Below are 19,708 nucleotides of genomic sequence, written 5' to 3' on the forward strand. Positions count from 1 at the left end.
TTTCCCAAAATGAGACTGTCTGATTTATGTTTCTCATTTTGGATTTTAAGTTAAAGTACATGGTTTCTATTCATCAACCAAATGTGCATCTCCAATCTTACCTGACCCTCAGCCCTGCCAGGCAATAGACACCCAACTCTTTCTCCAGTCATTTCAGGAATTCAAAACCTGCATTCTCCCCAGTCTCCAAATTCTCCACCTTTCTCCTCACCCTCCACAAATGACCTCTGCTTTTAATACAAAGAAAAGAAGTTAATAAGCAGAAGTTTCTCACCTTCCTACTTCTCCAGCACAAAATTTTCTTCACCACCACCATCTTTTCAGCAATTATACTTTGTTATGGGCTAAATTATGCCCCCCTCCTCCCCCCTGAAAAAAAAAATCATAAATTTCAAAGTTGAAATCCTAACCCCCAGTACCTCAGAATGTGACCTTGTTTGAAGATAGGATCCTTAAAAAGGTAATGAAGAAAAAAAGGTAATTAAGGTAAAAATGAGGTCATATGAATGGGCCTTAATCCAATATGATTGGTGTCCATATAAGAAGCGATTAGGACACAGACATGTACAAAGGAAAAATTATGTGAAGGCAGAAGGAAAAAGACTGAAATCTACAAATCAGAGAGAGAGACCTCAGAAGAAATCAACTCTGCTGAAACCTTGATCTTGGACTTCTAGCCTCCAGAATTGAGGAAAAAAATTTCTCATTTAAACCTAGCCTGTGATATTTGTAATGGCAGCCCTAGCAAGCAAACTAATGCATACTTAAACTAGAGGCATTTCTTCTCCTCTCTAAACTAATGCCTACACTAGTGCTTTCTGTCCCATTTGTTCTTTTCTTCAGGTATCATCTTTCTCTTTTGTATTTTCTAATCTCTCTTTATTGATTTTTCCCTTCTAACTGTACATGTAGTTATATATATATATATATATATATGTATGTATATATATGTATATATATGTATGAGTGTATGTATATACATATTATACATACACTCACAGTCCCTGCCATCTGAGAGAAAAGAAAAACCACCACCACCACCACAAAGCATATTTGGCTCCATGTTTCCCTCTATCTAAGCCATTTTTCTATTTCAGTTAAATTATTGAATTAGTAGCCTGCACTTTTTACATCGACTCCCTAATATTTCATTGTTTTTCAGCCTAATTCAGTCTAGATTATGCTTTCCCCACTGCACAATTGACATTGCCCCCTTCAAGATGACTAGCCATCCATTTTACATGAGGAAAAGGAGACTTCGAAAGGTGGTGTAACTTGAACAGGGTCATAGATCTAGAAACAACCATGCCAGGTTTTGAACCTAATCTAACTCCAAAGCTTTGCTCTTAAAATAGCATTTTAATGCATGGTAAAGCTTATGCTTCAAGGAAGCTTCAGCTCAAAGCCATCTGCAGGAAGAAGTAACAGTCATCATGACACAGGGTCAGGGTTACCACAGGGCTAAGAAACAGGAAGCAGCTTGAGCCCTTGCCTGTTCTCCTTGCGAATATGTGGACAGGCCCTGCTTCTGTGAATACAGGGGGTGTTTGATGCCATCTGTAGATTGACCAGTTTAGCTAACTTGCCATCCACATCAGCCTTAAGAAAGAAATGTGAAGATGTTGGAATATAAAACAGAAAATATTTAGAAATGAGGAATATTTTATCAAAAAAAAAAAATCTGGACTTTAAGGTTATGAAGAATTACTATAAAAAGAATAGTGTTTTACAAGGCTTTCATGAAGATGGTCTTATCATTTCAAATTAAATAAGAGGGAAGATGCCAAAAAGATACTGTGAGAAATAATAAACTTCATATAAGACAGGAACTAATTTTAATAATAATAGATGTTTATTGAGTGCTTATGCTGCATTGCCTGTGTTGTGCTGTGCTCTTTAACTCTCACAACAAACCTGTGGAGTAGATGTCATGTCTAGAAGACATTTTTCTGCATGCTTTGTAGTTATCAAGTGTGGATAGGTGATATATTAAGAAATCATTTTACTCTCCTCAAAAACAAATAAATAAATAGATAGATGGATAGATGAGTGAATGGATGGATGAGTGGGTGGATGGATGGATAACTATGACTTCAAAAAGTCATAGTAAATCTTAAAATCAGCCTAACATAAAACTTTAACACTGAAACACTTTCAAGACAGAAATATTCCTTTTAGCAAAAAGAGAAGCAGTGAAAAAATATGCATGTGGGGCATCAGACTTTTCATGGCTCATTTAAACTGAGTATACTTTTATGAGAAATTTAATGTGAGAAAGCTTATCAAGTCATAGTAAAAACTGGTCTAGAAATTCCATATATCAGATGTGATGATGTAATGTACTTTCCTTGTTTTGAGACTTAGAGGAAAAATGGCTCTATTAAATGTTTCATCTCTAATTAAAGATATTAAACTACTAGTAAGTGGGTGGCAGGCAATTTGGCGAGGGAGTAGAATAATCATGCTAGAGTATTTTCCATATGTGTTATGTACAAAAGGTAAGAAGAGAAGTACCTGAATTAAAAGAGCCAAAATTTTTAAATTCTTCATAAGAAACTGACAATTTGGCTCATTTGGGTAACAGAATAGGAAATGTGTTTTAGGTCACTAACAGAAAAATTGGGTCTCATCAGACAATTTATAGCCTGCCGTGGCAGTGACCAAGTAATTATATTAGGGTGCAGAAGTAGATATAATTTAACAGGAGTTCAGATGGGACTTTTGACAGTCAATCATAGAGAAAGTTAATGAGCAAAATGCTAGACTTCAGTCTAAGTGCCAACCTAGCTAAAAAACTGATTGTAGCCTAAAATATATAGGATAGCAGTAAATCACAGCAAATCCTCACGGAGAGGTGACGAATGGAAAGCTTCAGGACTGATTTCCAGACCCATTACTTTTTAACACACTGTATAAGTTATGGTGTCTGAATTAGTTGATAATATTAAGAATCCAATTTTATCTTTTGGAGGAGAAGTTATTGGAAAGAACTCTTCAGTTGCTTTGAATTTTTTCTTTTTAAGCTATGACTACTTAGACTAATTTCGTGAACTCACACATTGTTTAAGCTTGTCTAAGAGAGAGAATTTCAAGTTCATACCTAGAAAATATGCACCACTTCATTATTGCTGATAATTATGTATGAATTTCCAATTATTGGAGATATTGGTTAATAAATATTTATTGAACATTTATTATGTGTAGGAATACCAATAATATTTGCAATCATATTTGATAAGAATGCATGCAACAAGGATTACAAGAGAACAGATGAGGGAAGCCTACCTAATCTAGAGTTCAGGGTCATCCTAATGGAAGGAATATTGGCCTAATCTTGATGTATAAGTGAAAGTCATTAAAGAAGAGGAAGAGCGAAGATGCAAAAGAGGGCACTGTGTGTGTAAAGGCTTGGAGGTAAGAGGGAGAATCTGGCTCTCTCCAAGTGCTACAAGTACATAATCTAGAATCTTGTTTGGATAGTAGATTGTGAAAATGGCTGCAATTATTCCCCAACCTGGATCCTTGACATTAACGATATGATTTTTCAGCTCTTCCCAAAAAGAAATTGAGTCTGTTTACTCACTCCTTGAATCCAGCGTGGCTTTGTGACTTCCTTTGGCCAGTAGAACGCAGCGGAAGAAATGGGCCAGTTCTGAGCAGACTCAAGAAGTCTTGACACTTCTCACTTTCCCGGAAGCCTGTCCAGCCACTATGTGAACAAGCACAAGCTGAGCTACTGGAGAATGACAGACCCTGAAGAGTGAACCCAGCCATTCCAGCTGAGGCCATCCTCAGACAGCCTGCTGCAGCCGAGGTGGCTGTTCATCACAGACGTGCAGGTGAACCCAGCTGAGACAGGAGAACGGGCCAGCTAAACCTGGCCCAGGTCACCAGACTGAGCAACACAAACGATTGGTGCTTAAGTCACAACGTTTGGGGTCATATGTTATGCAGGAAAAGTGAATGAATACAGTAAAACGTAAGACTGAAGAGAAGAACAGGGATAAGATCATGCTGTCTTCGGGACTCTTTACTGAAGGCGATAAGGACCAGTAGCCCCCCAAATTTCTGGCTTTGATTCTTTCTTCCTGAACTGATAGTTTCCGAGAAGTCTAAGTGTATCCTGCAAGGACACTGAAGTGGTACCATCTTTAATCACTTATTTATGGGTGCCTAGAAGAAATAACCACATTTAAGTTTATCTAACGGTTGAACTAAATGTCTTTATGCATATCTAATTCTACATATCTAAGTCCCAAGATGGGTTCACCTGTGACAGAAAATCTTAATCCTATCCCAGGTGAATACACACAGGAAAGTGTATTCTGGGAAAAGCAGAATAGCCCATTTGAAATGGCGTTCTGAAGTCTCTCTTCTAGTTTACAAATGGTATTGCTGCCCAGAACTTCTTCCCCTGCCTTATTTTGGCCAACGCAGCTTTATCCTGCTTCTTCATCCTGATCTGCATGTGCCTAGTAATTTCATATTCAGTCTGAAAATTATAAGTTGTCATAGAGAAGCTAACTGTTCTGGCTGATGTGTGATGATGCGTGACCTTTAAAGGATACGCAGCAGCTACTTTTAACTGAAGAATGGGAGACAGTCACCAAGAAGCTTTGGGTATATAAAGTTTAACAAGCAATCCCTGGTTTATAAAGCAAACATTACGCCAGGCTAGTATATGCACTCCTGGGGAAATGCTCTTCTGCTAAGTCAGTGATTGAATGTGGCATTGTTTGAAGGTAGGATCAAGGTGAAGCTTGGGGAGAAGAAATACTGTTTTTCATCTTTTTTTCCTCCACCAATAGGGAGGATCACAAGATGTTTGTCACATTCCCCCATGGGCTAGTTCTATGTTTGAGGGCTGTATGTGTGTCCTGGTGTGTGTGTATACGTGTATTTAAAGATGTTGTTGGGTCACATGTATCTGCAATAGTCATCAATCTTGATCCTTGGCATCAGTGGTAATGGTTGAATAATCACCCGCTATTCACTAACCATTTATCCTCTTCTCAGCAAGATACTAGTTTGGAGGTGGACTCAAAAGAAAAATAGAGTCCCTGACTTCAAGGTACACATTCCCTAGATAGCAAGGCTAACCCACGTGAAAAGAATTAAAGAACAGCACACTTCAAACTTTCTATTTTATGAAAAGTATAGTGAACTAAGTTTGAATACGGCATTGCCCTGTTGCATGTTCTGGAATTTTCAAAATTTATTTCGGTGAACTATTTGGTCATATTTCATACTTGACCTATTGTGTCTTGTGTATTTCTTATATGGCAATAATATTATTGCTGAGAAATTACTCTCCTTCAAAGATATTTTTTTTACAAAGGGAGTAGGAGGCAGGAAACCATTAGGAGCCTGTTCACTCAGCAACCTTATTTCATGTCTAGTTTCTGAATCCTAGTCTTCCGTCACTCCTCTGATAAAAAACTGTGACAAAGTTCATCAGTGGCAAAATTAATTGTGTTCTACTGCTCTCTTAAAAAGTCTCCTCTCCTTCGGGATTCCTCAAGTTCCTGTCAAGAGCCCACGTAGGGAATTCATCTTCTTCAGAAGTTTCCTTCCTCAGGGGAGATAATATGGGTGTGACTGAAAGGTGTTTACACATCAGGGGGCAGTGAGCAAAATTATAAAGCAGGTGAGGCTTGTCTTAGTCCTCACCTCCCTGTTCTGAAGCCTCATCCCTCCATGTGGGTCTCCCACTCATGTTCCAGTGGTCCTTGCGCAGCGCGAGCTTCTTCCTGAGGCACCTAGCCAGATCTGCCTGCTGTGGGAATAGTTCTTGACCTTTGGTTTTCTTCTCCTCCCTGTCCAGCTTGTGTTAAGGTAGCAGTAGGTTTTAATGAGAACCCTTCACTCGGTACCCACCCACCGTACAACACATTACGTTTTAATAGGGGCTTTGGGGGACAACGGTTTAACCTAAGAGAACAATTTCAGCCACAATGTGTGATAATTTGATACCTTTAAGCAGTCACTAGACACTTTTGGAGGCTTCTCCTTGTTACAGTGAAAACTTATTACCTTTCTTATTGTTGTAGGGAGTCAAGTACATTTGATTCTATCTGAAGAAAATGTAAAAGTGATGGAGTCCCAGCTAATTGCTTCACCTCTTTCCTGTTCCCCTGTCAAAGCCAGCAGCAAAATTTTGAACATACTTTCTTTTAACCTTTTATCCTAGTAAAACAAAACCACACTGCATTTTAAAATTTTATATTTTTTGTGCTTTAAAGGAGAAAAAAATGTGAGTGTGATGAGTGTGTGTGTGTGTGTGTGTGTGTGTGTGTGTGTGTGGCTGTGTTACTAGGGGCTTGTTAGCTTTCTATTACTACACAACAACTGTATTATGCACTTAGCAGCTGAAAACAACACCCATTTATTATCTCACTTTTCTGTAAGTCAGAAGTCCAGGCATAATTCAACTGGGTTCTCTGCTCAGGGTCTTCCAAAGCTAATATCAAGGCACTGGCCATGTCCGGGTTCTCATCTGAGGGTCAGGGTTTGCTTCCAAGGCCATTCAGGTTGTTGGCAGAATTCAGTTCCTTTTGACTGTGGGACCCAGATCCCTGTTTTCTTGTTGGCTGTTGACAAGGGCTGCTTTCAGTTCTTAGAATGTACCTGTTTTTCCCTTCCACTTGGCGCTCTCTACAACATTGCCATTTGCTCTGTCAAGGCCAGCAGAAGAATGTCTCTGTTGCTTTGAATCTCTGACTTCTTTCTCTTATTTCTAAACCCTCTTTTAAAGGGGCTCACTTGATTAGGTAAGGCCCACCCACACTCAAGGGGGAAGTTATATTGGATGCATATATCAGTAGTGGAAATTTTGGAGACTTTCTTAGAATTCTGCTTACTACAGGGCTTTTCTTGGTTTTCTTCTAGATAGAAATATGAGAGGGGAAATAATAAATAGATGAAATAGGAGGAGAAAGTAGAGACACCCCCGAGGCTGAAACCACACACCCAAATATATGTTGCACCCTACCTTTCTCTGGAAACAGCACTGTCCAATAGAACTTTCTGCAACAATGCAAGTGTTCTATATCTTCTCTGTCCAATGTAATAACGATTAGGTGTATGAGGCTATTGAGAGTGTGAAATGTGGCTTGTAAACCTGGATTTGTTATTTTATTTATTTTTAAATAAATACTATCAGTTCTCATCCCAAGGGAAACATTTTTTTCTATTTCTTTAATGCTGTATCTAAACGAGACGATCGATGTTCACTAAACCTATTGTGGTAATCATTTCATTATGTATGTAAGTCAAATCACTATGCTGTACACCTTAAACTTATATAGTGTTATGTCAATTATATCTCAATATAACTGGGGAAAAAATGAAAAAGTGAAAGAAAAAGCGTTTAAAATTGCACAGCCATATGCCTCTGGTGGCTGTCGTAGTGGGCAGCACACCTTGAGAGCAATATGTACCTTCCAGTTCCTCTTCACCTTCCTGAGTTATGGAATCATCTCCCACATGCTGAAATATTGTTTGGTGTTTATAGTCTGTCTTTATTCTCCACCTGTACTTGGGGTTTTAGTTTAAATTCCAGTTGCTGTCTTTAGTCTACATTTTATATCTGGCTTCCTGCCAAACTTGCAGTTTTAGATATTGAGTCATTTCCTATATAAATTCATAATGATAAGATGTTCTAATGTCATCTAGACTAATATCCTAATCAAAGTAGAAATCCTCTCTCCTTACTACCTTTGCCACACCATGCACACCGAAATAGTACTTGTTACTTTCACTGAGTGTTTACTTTCTATGCAAGGCACTGAGCTAGGTGCTTCAGATATGGTCTCATTCAATCGTCACAATAACCTATGTAGTATTATTATGATTCCTATTTTACAGATGAGAGAATCTATACTTGGAAAAGTTAAGTGACTTCCTAAAATGTCAGTTATTTAGTACTGAAATAGAAGTCAACCTCAAGTTCCTTGTCTGCAATCACCCCTGATTTTAGTCTCTAAACTAGACCACATTTCTAACAAACATTCTTGTACAGTGCAATCGTGTCTCTTTCTAATATTGTTCGTGACAGTGCGCCCATAAAGTTGAAAGACAATGCATTCCATTTATAGCTTTAAGAGAGCTTTGGTCCTTCTGTGGTCTTTTAGTCGTTCCTCAAGCAGAAATGGCTATGTCATCTATTTCTCTGGGTTTTCTCCCATAGATTTGATTCAGGTTTTAAGTGTTGATTCCCAAACATGAGCTTTAAACATGAGTCATTCTCTGGTCTTGACTGCAAATCTTTCTCCCAACAGTTTCTACCCATTGTTCTTAATTTAGCTTCTTGAACACTTCTAAACAAATGGGTGCCGTTAGACTACAGGGTAGAGATTAGGAGCTAGGGTTTGGAATTCAGGCAGCTCTAAGTTTAATAACTGGCTCCAGATTTTATGAGTTGTGTGACCTGCTGTTTCTCCCATGGCTCTCTCTCATCTGTAAAATGGGATTAAAATAGCTATCTCAAAACAACTGTTTCGAGGAAGAAATGAAATGCATTTGATAAAGTACCTGGAAGAAATCTAGCATACAGCAAACACTCAGCAGGAGGCAGCTACTCTCTTATTTTGGTCTTGTTATAATAGAAGATAGCTTTCTTGTTCCCCCACCCAGTTTTCCCTATCTTAGGTCACAAAAGAAGATATAACCATAACAAATGGTTATGTCTTTCACTTCCTGGGTTTTTCTCACCTAGATTTGATCCAGGTTTTAAGTGTTGCTCCACAAATTGTGAGCTCTAAAAATGAACATATTCCATGAGCTCTCATAAATTCTCTGCTTATACCAACGACACATGACTTGTGCCATGTTTCAAGTAAAACCAGACGAGTAAGATCACCCCTGCAGTCAGGGTAGTGAGAGCTGCATAGGCTTTTATTGGAAAATATAAAGAAGCTGCAGTCTGTGACTGAGAAGCAAGATTGAGATTCTGACATAATGCAACAGGTATCACTTCTATTGGGTAGGCCTTGTGTAGGCAAACTTCCAGGTATGGTACAAAATGAAAACATGAGGCCACTTTTTCAAAAAGCAAAAACGTAATAAACAAACAAATAAATAAATAAAATATAAAATTGCTGTTAGCAGTATTAAAATTAAATTTAAAAAAGTTTTTCTTTTCCCCTGCAGTTTTTCTTTTGATTGGTCAGGGTGTGTTATAGTTCCTATTTAATGTTGTGCTAAGTTATGAAAAATTAACATCTTTAATTTCACTGTAACTTTTTATGTGTATACTCTATCTTGTGCGATGCTAGTCATAAATGCAAAAGTAAGAACAATGAACTCATATCCAGAGTCACCAAAATTACACAGTGTGCATTTAGTGGCTCACGTGGGCATAGATGCTGTGTTCCAAATAGAACAATAGAGGTGCTGCAAAAACAGAACTCAACCATTTTTTTTTGGCTGCTTGATAACATTCTACCTTCAGCTTGCTGAGTAAGGAAGGACGAAAAGGAAAAAGGATCTGTGGCTTCCCCTATTTTTCCTTTTCCTTCTGTGTCATCATTTTTAGTATTAATTAATGGTTGGTTAATACAGAGAAATAGCATGTAAAAGAAAAGAGTATATGATACGATTCCTTGATAGCTTTTGTTTCTTGGAATGTCATCACTACGGTCAATGATTAAATTGCTTACTCTGCCCCTTCTGATTAGCTGCATGGGTGTCTCTTTTCTTTCTCTCACTCTGTTCTTTTCAGCCTGATATATATATATCATCACATATATCATCATACATATATATATATATATATAGTCTCCACCTCAATCACTGTCTAGAATATATATTTAAAATTTCTTAGTAAGTCATTTAGAACCCTGTACTTACAAAACCCACACAATTTTATTTCCTATGACCTTTTTGCCCTATTCAACTTTATTTTCTATTTCTTTTTAAAAAATTCTCCAAATATATAAAAGCATCTTAACTTATGTATATGCTTTTGATTGAAGGTTTCCTACCTGACACTGGCACACACATCTTTTAATTCTTTTTTTTTCACCCCACAATTTGTTTTTACTTGAATTAAAAATTTTTCAGTTTTCTGGTTTGTTTGTATTAATATCTAGGAACATCATCTTTGAATTCATCTTTCCTTCCTTAGTATGTTTGTGATACAAGTCCACTGTGATTTTTTTTTTTTAAACTTTTGGCTGTGTTGGGTCTTTGTTGCTGCACTTGGGCTTTCTCTAGCTGTGGAGAGCAGGGGCTACTCTTCGTTGAGATGCATGGGCTTCTCAGTGTGGTGGCTTCTCTTGTTGCAGAGCATGGGCTCAGTAGTTGCGGCTCACGGGCTCTACAGCACAGGCTCAGTAGTTGTGGCACATGGGCTTAGTTGCTCCGTGGTATGTGGGATCTTCTTGGACCAGGGATCAAACCTGTGTCCCCTGCATTGGCAGGCGGATTCTTAAGCACTGTGCCACCTGGGAAGTCCAGTCCACTGTGATACTGATTTTAAAAATAACTCAACTATTTATGGAGTACCTACCATGTGCCATACACTGTGATAAGCATTTGAGTTATTTCTAATCCTTGATATAGTCTTATCAAATGTATATAGTATTTAAAAATTGGTATGGATGCCAGTGACTGACTGGGTTATAGCAAATTACTTCATATGAAATTCAAACCTATTATGATACCCAGAAATACAGCCATAAAATCAGAATTGAGTTGATTGCATATCTTTTCCTTAAAGAAAATAAAATTAAACAAAAACAAACAAATAAACAATACTGGTGACAAGACCCCCAGATTGTAGAGGATTTGTTATCGTCCCCCTAAATGAAGGCCCTGAAAGGAAGAGACAATATCTAATGTTTTGGGGTTTTTTTTCCTAGCTCCAGCTGCTAATGTTGTGCCTGGCACGTAGCTGAAGCTCAAAAGTGTTTGAAGATTAAATTCAGAAAATTTAATGAGAATAAAATAGATTGCTATTGAGCTTTTCTGTGTTTAAAAAAATGTATTTTAAGGTACAGTTTTTCATTAGGTTTTCTCACAAAAGCACACATACCATAGTGCCATTAGAACAGTCAGGTTTTATTTTGAATGCTTTTGAAATTTATGAACTTGTCTCCTTTGTGCAAAAATGAGGCAAAGGTCCTAGAACTACTGCATAGTTGAAAAGCCACAGACTTCTTTATGTTCATAAACATATTTCACTCTGTTCTACGTCTTCATACCCTAACAGTCTTGATTGGAAACCGAAATGCTGCAGCAAGAACAATTGTATAATTAGAAGACAATCATTTACTCTGGCAACATCTTGAAAGTATGAGTTTTAAAGAACAATTAAAATTTCTATGTGTTTGATTGGAATGTGTTTATCCTGATTAACAATTTGCAAACATTTCTTTCCATAAACTTTCACTGAGAAAACCTCAAAAACATTTTAGCTTTCATAGGCTTTTAATTCTAAAATAATCAAAGGCTTATACTTAGTAACTCATTCCATTTATTTCCCCCATGACAGGAGAATTGCTTTAAATAAAGCATTCAATCTATCCATAGTTCTACAGAGAGATGCTAAAAGTCAAAATAATCAAATTAGAAGACCAAAGTTTCAAATGTGGCGTAAATTAAATAATCCTCACTTGCCAAACTTGAGAAGAAGTTTCAAATCACGTCATTAATATAAAAGAAAAAGGTCCGTATTTGCTCTTTGGAAAGACAGCTGCAGAGGTTAATAACACCCAGTTGCCTGCCATTGCGAGCTTCTGCATCACTAGGACTGATTTTGTACAAAAGAAATAGACATTTTTTGAGAGAAGTTATGATGTAAAATGGATTTTTAGCAAGACATATAAAAGAAGCTGAAATAAAATCCTTGTAAATTGCAGTGGTGAGACTATTTCCAGAATTAGACCTCTCTGGTTGATGATTTTTTTGGAAGCTGTTTTAATTGTAGTACTCAAATGTCAACTCTTAATTTTACTGGGACCTATCATTTGCAAAGAGCTTTTAAATTTACAAAAAAAAAATCTATATGATAAACAACTAATTTCTTCATTTTTAGACTTAAGAGTTAGAGATTAAGAATGTTGCTTAAAATCTTATGAAACTTTTGCAAAAATAAGAGAATACATGCCCATTTTCTTAGTTTTTTATTCTTACATTATTTCCTTGGCCTCAAATCCAGAACTTCATGGTCACATTCCAGTGCAGCACTTTTACCACAGAGCAAACTAGTTAACTCCTTCTTAATATCTCTTCATGAGAAATTTACAAATCCCTTCCAATGAATACAAATTAAATGCTGTATCTGGAGATCTTGAATTCAGGGATCTATCTGAACAGGCATGAGGCAGGTTGAAAACAAAAAGTTGGGGTTAGTTTAAAAGTTGTCCCTTTCATAAGTATGCTTTTAAAAAAGGGTTGTAATTAATGCAAGATTTGTGTCGAAAGAAATTTCCCTTCTTTTAGGTTATTTCCATGATGATACATCTGGTGACAATGTGTTTGATTTTCTGCACATATGCGTTTATGACTATTTATATTATCTGTATTTATGAATGAAAATTTGAGTTAGGTTTTTTCCTTCATGCTCACAGGCCTTCTAAATCAGGTCAGATGCCTGTTAATCAAACCACACATACCCTAGTATATTCTACCTCCCACTGCTCTATTGAGAAGTAACTTTTAAAATTCTTTTTCCTAATATTGTTCTAATAGAACTGGGGTTGCTGATTTAACAAATAGAAATATAGGATACCTAGCTAGATTTGAGTTTCAGATAAATGATGAATAATTTTTTTGTATTAGTATGTCCCTAACATTGCATGGGACATAATTATCCTAAAATAATTATTCATTGTTTATCTGAAATTCAAATTTAACTGGGCTTCCTGTATTTTATCTGGCAACTCTAAATGGAACCAAAGGGAAATTAAAATCGTTTTGTCATTGGTTCCATGTGTGATGAGCAATAGCCAGAAATAAGGGCAGAGTCACTGAGACAAGAATAAATTGTCCCTGAATCTGATTAGAAATTCCCTGAGTGAGGGATTTTTTTTCCCCCCATATAAATGAAAAGTCAGAAGAAGAAGAAATCAGGTCCCAGGTACGGTATGAGCAAGAGTTCAGTAATGCCCTCAAGGACATGATTCCCTGATTGCTTTCATCTCTCTGCTGGGCACCCTTTTGGCATCCCTTCTTGTGTGCAGGTAGCTACAGTAGTTCTTGGCTCACATCAGGACGTGGCAATGTCCAGAGGCAGAAAAGAAACTATTTCTGTGTTGTTTTCTTTTTCTTTTTTAAATCTTTATTGGAGTATAATTGCTTTACAGTATTGTGTCAGTTTCTGCTGTACAACAAAATAAAAGAGCCACATGTATACATATATCCCCATATCCTCTCCCTCTTAAGCCTCCCTCCCAACTTCCCTGTCCCACCCCTTTAGGTTTTCACAAAGCATCAAGCTGATCTCCCTGTGCTCTGTAGTAGCTTCCCACTAGTCATCTATTTTACATTTGGTAGTGTGTATATGTCGATGCTACTCTCTCACTACATCCCAGCTTCCCCTACCCCCAGTGTCCTCAAGTCCATTCTCTATGTCTGAATTTCTATTCCTACCCTGCCACTAGGTTCATCAGTACCATTTTTCTAGATTCTGTATATATGTATTAGTGTACAGTATTAGTTTTTCTCTTTCTGGCTTACTTCACTCTATATAGCAGACTCTAGGTCCATTCACCTCACTACAAGTAACTCAGTTTTGTTCCTTTTTATGGCTGAGTAATATTTCATTGTATATATGTGCCACATTTTCTTTATCCATTCATCTGTTGATGGACATTTAGGTTGCTTCCATGTCCTGGCTATTGTAAATAATGCTGCAATGAACATTGTGGTACATGCATCTTTTTGAATTATGGTTTTCTCCGGGTATATGCCCAGTAGTGGGATTGCTAGGTCATATGGTAGTTCTATTTTTAGTTTTTTAAGGAACCTCCATACTATTTTCCATAGTGGCTGTATCAATTTACATTCCCACCAACAGTGCAGGAGGGTTCCCTTTTCTCTGCACCCTCTCCAGCATTTATTGTTTCTAGATTTTTTGATGATGGCCATTCTGACTGGTGTGAGGTGATACCTCATTGTGGCTTTGATTTCCATTTCTCTAATGATTAGTGATGTTGAGCACCTTTTCATATATCTGTTGGCCATCTGTATGTCTTCGTTGGAGAAATGTCTATTCAAAAATCCATTTTTGTATTGAGTTGTTTGTTTTTTTGATATTGAGCTGCATGAGCTGCTTGTATATTTTGAAGATTAATCCTTTGTCAGTTGCTTCATTTACAAATATTTTCTCCCATTCTGAGGGTTGTCTTTTTGTCTTGTTTATACTTTCCTTTGCTGTGCAAAAGCTTTTGTTTCATTAGGTCCCATTTGTTTATTTTTGTTTTTATTTCCATTATTCTGAGATATGGGGCAAGAAGGATCGTGCTATGATTTATGTCATACAGTGTTCTGCCTATATTTTCCTCTAAGAGTTTTATAGTGTCTGGTCTTACATTTAGGTCTTTAATTCATTTTGAGTTTCTTTTTGTGTATGGTGTTAGGTAGTGTTCTAATTTCATTCTTTTACATGTAGTGTCCAGTTTTGCCAGCACCATTTATTGAAGAGTCTGTCTTTTCTCCATTGTATGTTCTTGCTTCCTTTATCATATATTAGGTGACCATATGTGTGTGGGTTTATCCCTGGGCTTTCTATTCTATACCATTGATCTGTATTTCTGTATTTGTGCCAGTACCATACTTGTCTTGATAATTGTAGCTTTGTAGTATAGTCTGAAATCTGGGAGCCTGATTCCTCCGCTCCATTTTTCTTTCTCAAGCTTGCTCTGGCTATTTGGGGTCTTTTGTGTTTCCACATGAATTGTAAGATTTTTTGTTCTAATTCTGTGAATAATGCCATTGGTAATTTGATAGGGATTGTATTGAATCTGTAGGTTGCTTTGAGTCATATAGTAATTTTCACAATATTGATTCTTCAGTCCAAGAACATGGTATATTTCTCTCTCTGTTCATGTCATCTTTGATTTCATTCGTCAGTGTTTTATAGTTTTTTGAATGTAAGTCTTTTGTATCCTTAGGTAGGTTTATGCCTAGGTATTTTGTTCTTTTTGTTGAGATGGTAAAGGGGATTTTTTCCTTAATTTCTCTTCCTGATTTTTCATTGTTGGTGTATAGGAATGCAAGAGATTTCTGTGCATTAATTTTGTATCCTGCAACTTTTCCAAATTCATTGATTAGTTCTAGTAGTTTTCTGGTGGCATCTTTAAGATTTTGTATGTATAGTATCATATCATCTGCAAACAGTGACAGTTTTACTTCCTCTTTTCCAATTTGTATTCCTTTTATTTCTTTTTCTTCTCTGACTGGCATGGCTAGGACTTCCAAAACTATGTAGAATAAGAGTGGCGAGAGTAGGCATCCTTGTCTTGTTCCTGACCTTACTGGAAATGCTTTCAGTTTTTCACCATTGAGAATAATGTTTGCTGTGGGTTTATCATATATGGCCTTTATTATGTTGAGGCAGGTTCCTGCTATGCCCATTTTCTGGAGAGTTTTCATCCTAAATGGGTGTTGAATTTTGTCAAAAGCTTTTTCTGTATCTACTGATATAATCATGTGGTTTTTATCCTTCAATTTGTTAATATAATGTATCACGTTGATTGACTTGTGTATATTGAAGAATCCTTGTATTCCAGGGATAAACCCCACTTGATCATGGTGTATGATCTTTTTAATGTGTTGTTGGATTCTGTTGGCTAGTATTTTGTTGAGAATTTTTGCATCTACATTCATCAGTGATACTGGTCGGTAATTTTTGTGTGTGTGTGTGATATTTTTGTCTGGTTTTGGTATCAGGGTGATGGTGGCCTCACAGAATGAATTTGGGAGTGTTCTCCCCTCTGAAATTTTTTGGAAGAGTTTGAGAAGAATAGATGTTAGCTCTTCTCTAAATGTTTGATAGAATTCACCTGTGAATCCATCTGGTCCTGGACTTTTGTTTGTTGGAAGACTTTTTTTATTACAGTTTCAATTTCATTACTTGTGATTGGTCTGCTTATATTTTCTAATTCTTCCTGATTCAATCTTGGAAAATTGTACCTTTCCAAGAATTTGTCCATTTCTTCGAGGTTGTCCATTGTATTGGCATATAGTTATTTATAATAGTCTCTTATAATCCTTTGTATTTATGCAGTGTCAGTTGTGATTATTCCTTTTTCATTTCTAATTTTATTGATTTGTGTCCCTTCCTTTTTTTTCTTGATGAGTCTGGCTAAAGGTTTTGTTTATAATCTCAAAGAACGAACTTTCGGTTTTATTGATCTTTACTATTGTTTTCTTCATTTCTATTTCATTTATTCCTTCTCTGATCTTTATGATTTCTTTCCTTCTACTGATTTTGTGTTTTCTTTGTTCTTCTTTCTCCAGTTGTTTCAGGTGTATGGCTAGATTGTTTACTTGAGATTTTTCTTATTTCTTAAGGTGAGGTTGAATTGCTATCCATCTTAGAACTGCTTTTGCTGCATAGGTTTTGGGTCTTCGTGTTCTCATTGTCATTTATTTCTATGTATTTTTAAATTTCTTCTTTGATTTCTTCAGTGATCATTTGGTTATTTAGCAGGGCATTGTTTAACGTCCATGTATTTTTGTTTTTTACAGTTTCTTTCCCATAGTTGATTTCTAATCTCAAAGTGTTGTGGTCGGAAAAGATGCTTGATAGATTTCAATTTTCTTAAATTTTCTGAGACTTAATTTGTGACCCAAGATGTGATCTATCCTGGGGAATGTTCCATGTGCACTTGAGAAGAAAGTGTATTCTGCCACTTCTGAGTGGAATGTCCTATAAATATCAATTAAATCTATCTGGTCTATTGTGTCATTTAAAGCTTGTGTTTCCTTGTTTATTTTCTGTTTGTGTGATCTGTCCATTGGTGTAAGTGGGGTCTTAAAGTCCCTTATTATTATTGTGTTACTGTCGATTTCTGCTTTTATGGCTGTTAGCATTTGCCTTATGTATTGATGTGCTCCTATGTTGGTGCAGAAATATTTACAATTGTTACATCTTCTTCTTGGATTGATCCTTTGATTACTATGTAGTGTCCTTCCTTATCTCTTGTAACAGTCTTTATTTTAAAGTCTATTTTATCTGATATGAGTATTGCTACTCCAGCTTTCTTTTGATTTCCATTTGCATGGAATATCTTTTTACATCCCTTCACTTTAAGTCTGTATGTGTCCCTAGGTCTGAAATGGGTCTCTTGTAGATAACATATGTGTGGGTCTTGTTTTTGTATCCATTCAGCCAATCTGTGTCTTTTGGTTGGAGCATTTAATCCATTTACACTCAATATTACTATCGATATGTATGTTCCTATTACCATTTTCTTAATTGTGTTGGGTTTGTTTTTGTGGGTCTTCTCTTGTGTTTCCCTTCTAGGGAAATTTCCTTTAGCATTTGTTGTAAAGCTGGTTTGGTGGTGCTGAATTCTCTTAGCTTTTGCTTGTCTGTAAAGCTTTTGATTTCTCTGTCAGAGCTGAATGAGATCCTTGCTGGGTAGAGTAATCTTGATTGTAGGTTTTTCTCTTTCATCACTTTAAATATATCCTGCCACTCCCTTCTGGCCTATAGAGTTTCTGCAGAAAAATCAGCTGATAACCTTATAGGGTTTCCTTTGTATGTTATTTTTTGCTTTTCTCTTGCTGCTTTTAATATTTTTCCTTTGAATTTAATTTTTGTTAATTTGACTAATATGTGTCTTAGTGTGTTTCTTCTAGGGTTAATCCTGTATGGGACTCTGTGCTTCCTGGACTTCGGAGACTATTTCTTTTCCCATGTTAGGGAAGTTTTTCACTATAATCTCTTTGAATATTTTCTCAGACCCTTTCTTTTTCTCTTCTTCTTCTGGGACCCTTATTAATTGAATGTTAGTGCATTCAGTGTTGCCCCAGAGGTCTCTAAGACTGTCCTCAATTCTTTTCATTCTTTTTTCTTTATTCTCTTCCTTGGCATTTATTTCCACCATTCTATCCTCCATCTCACTTACTCGTTCTTCTGCCTCAGTTATTCTGTTACTGATACTTTCCAGTGTATTTTTCATTTCAGTTATTGTCTTGTTTATGTCTGTTTGTTCTTTAGTTCTTCTAAATCTTTGTTAAACATTTCTTGTATTTTCTCAATTCTATTTCTGAGATTATGGATCATCTTTACTATCATTACTCTAAATTCTTTTTCAGCTAGGTTGCCTATTTCCTCTTCATTTATTTGGTCTTGTGTGTTTTTACCTTGTTACTTCATCTGTGACATATATTTTTGCCATCTCTCCCCCCACCCTGCCCCTTTGGATGGGCAGGATTGTGTTCCTGTCTCACTAGGTGTTTGGCCTGAGGCTTCAAGCACTGGAGTTTGTAGGTTATTGAGTAGAGCTGGGTCTTGGTGCTGAGGTGAGACTCTCTGGGAGATCTCACTCTGATGAATATTCCCTGGGGCCTGGGGTTCCCTGTTAGTCCAATGTTTTGGACTCAGAGCTCCTCAGGAGCTCAGACTTGTGAATCAAGATCCCACAAGCCATGTGGAGCAGAAAAAGGGAAAAAAAAGTAGCAAAACAGCAGAACAATAGCAAGACAAAAAATACAATAAGAATAGGAAACTAACAGATGTGTTAGAAAAAATTTTTAAAAATAGATGGAGCAACAACTGGAAGGTAAAACAACTGCAATAGCCGAAGGGAGGAGATGAGAAAAAGGAAGAAAGGAATAAAAAAAAAGAAAGCCAGAAAGGCCTTGGCTGTGGGGGTGGGACTTAGGCAGGGGCGGGGTTTATGCAATGGGCATGGCCTATGCTTAAAAAAGGCCCTGGGGGTGGTGGGGAATGGGGCTTAGGCCCAGTGAGGCAGAGGGACCCAGGAATGCCTTTGGTCCTGGGGGCAAAGGACCAGGTCCAGGTACCCAGCAGGCTCCCTCGGCCCGAGTTGGTGGGAGAAATGCTAGGCACTTCCCCCAATCCTCTGATCTCAGAGGGGCCCTCCTCCTTGCTCTCTCTTCTTTCCCAACCCCTCCCTCCTATTCCCCTAGGACCCTCATTGCTAGAGGGGGCACTAGAAGGCAGAAGACCAGACTCTGACACCCAGCAGGCTTCCCAGGGCTAATTGGTCTAGGGAAATGCTTGTGGCACTTCCCCAGATCTCCCAGTCTCAGAGGGTCCCTGTCCACCTCTCTTCCTCTCCTCCACACCTCCCATCCCCACTGCCACTCACCTAGGTCCCAAGCAGCTGGAAGGGGCCCTGGAGTGTGAGGGACCAGGTCCATGAACCCAGCAGGCTTCCCAGGGCTAGTGCTTAGGGGAAATGCCTTCTCTGCCTCCCTCAATCCTCTAATCCCAGAGGGCCCCCTCCCCCACCCACCTCTCCTCTTCTCCCCTGCTTTCCTCCTACACCCCTAGGACCAGTGTGGCCTAGAGGGGCCCTTGGAGGACTGAAGACCAGGCCTGGGAGCCCAACAGGCTTCTTGGTGCCAAGGGGTAGGGAGATTTCCATTGCATCTCCCCTGATCCTCTGGTCCTGTAAGGTCCCCCCCACTACTGTCTGCCTCTCTTCCTCTTCCCTTCTCCTCCCTCCCTCCCATGCCTGAAGGACCCATGCAGCCAGAGAGGGCCCCAGAGAAAGAGGGACCAGAC

Source organism: Hippopotamus amphibius, chromosome 10 (assembly GCF_030028045.1).
Source record: "Hippopotamus amphibius kiboko isolate mHipAmp2 chromosome 10, mHipAmp2.hap2, whole genome shotgun sequence".
Lineage (NCBI taxonomy): Eukaryota > Metazoa > Chordata > Mammalia > Artiodactyla > Hippopotamidae > Hippopotamus > Hippopotamus amphibius.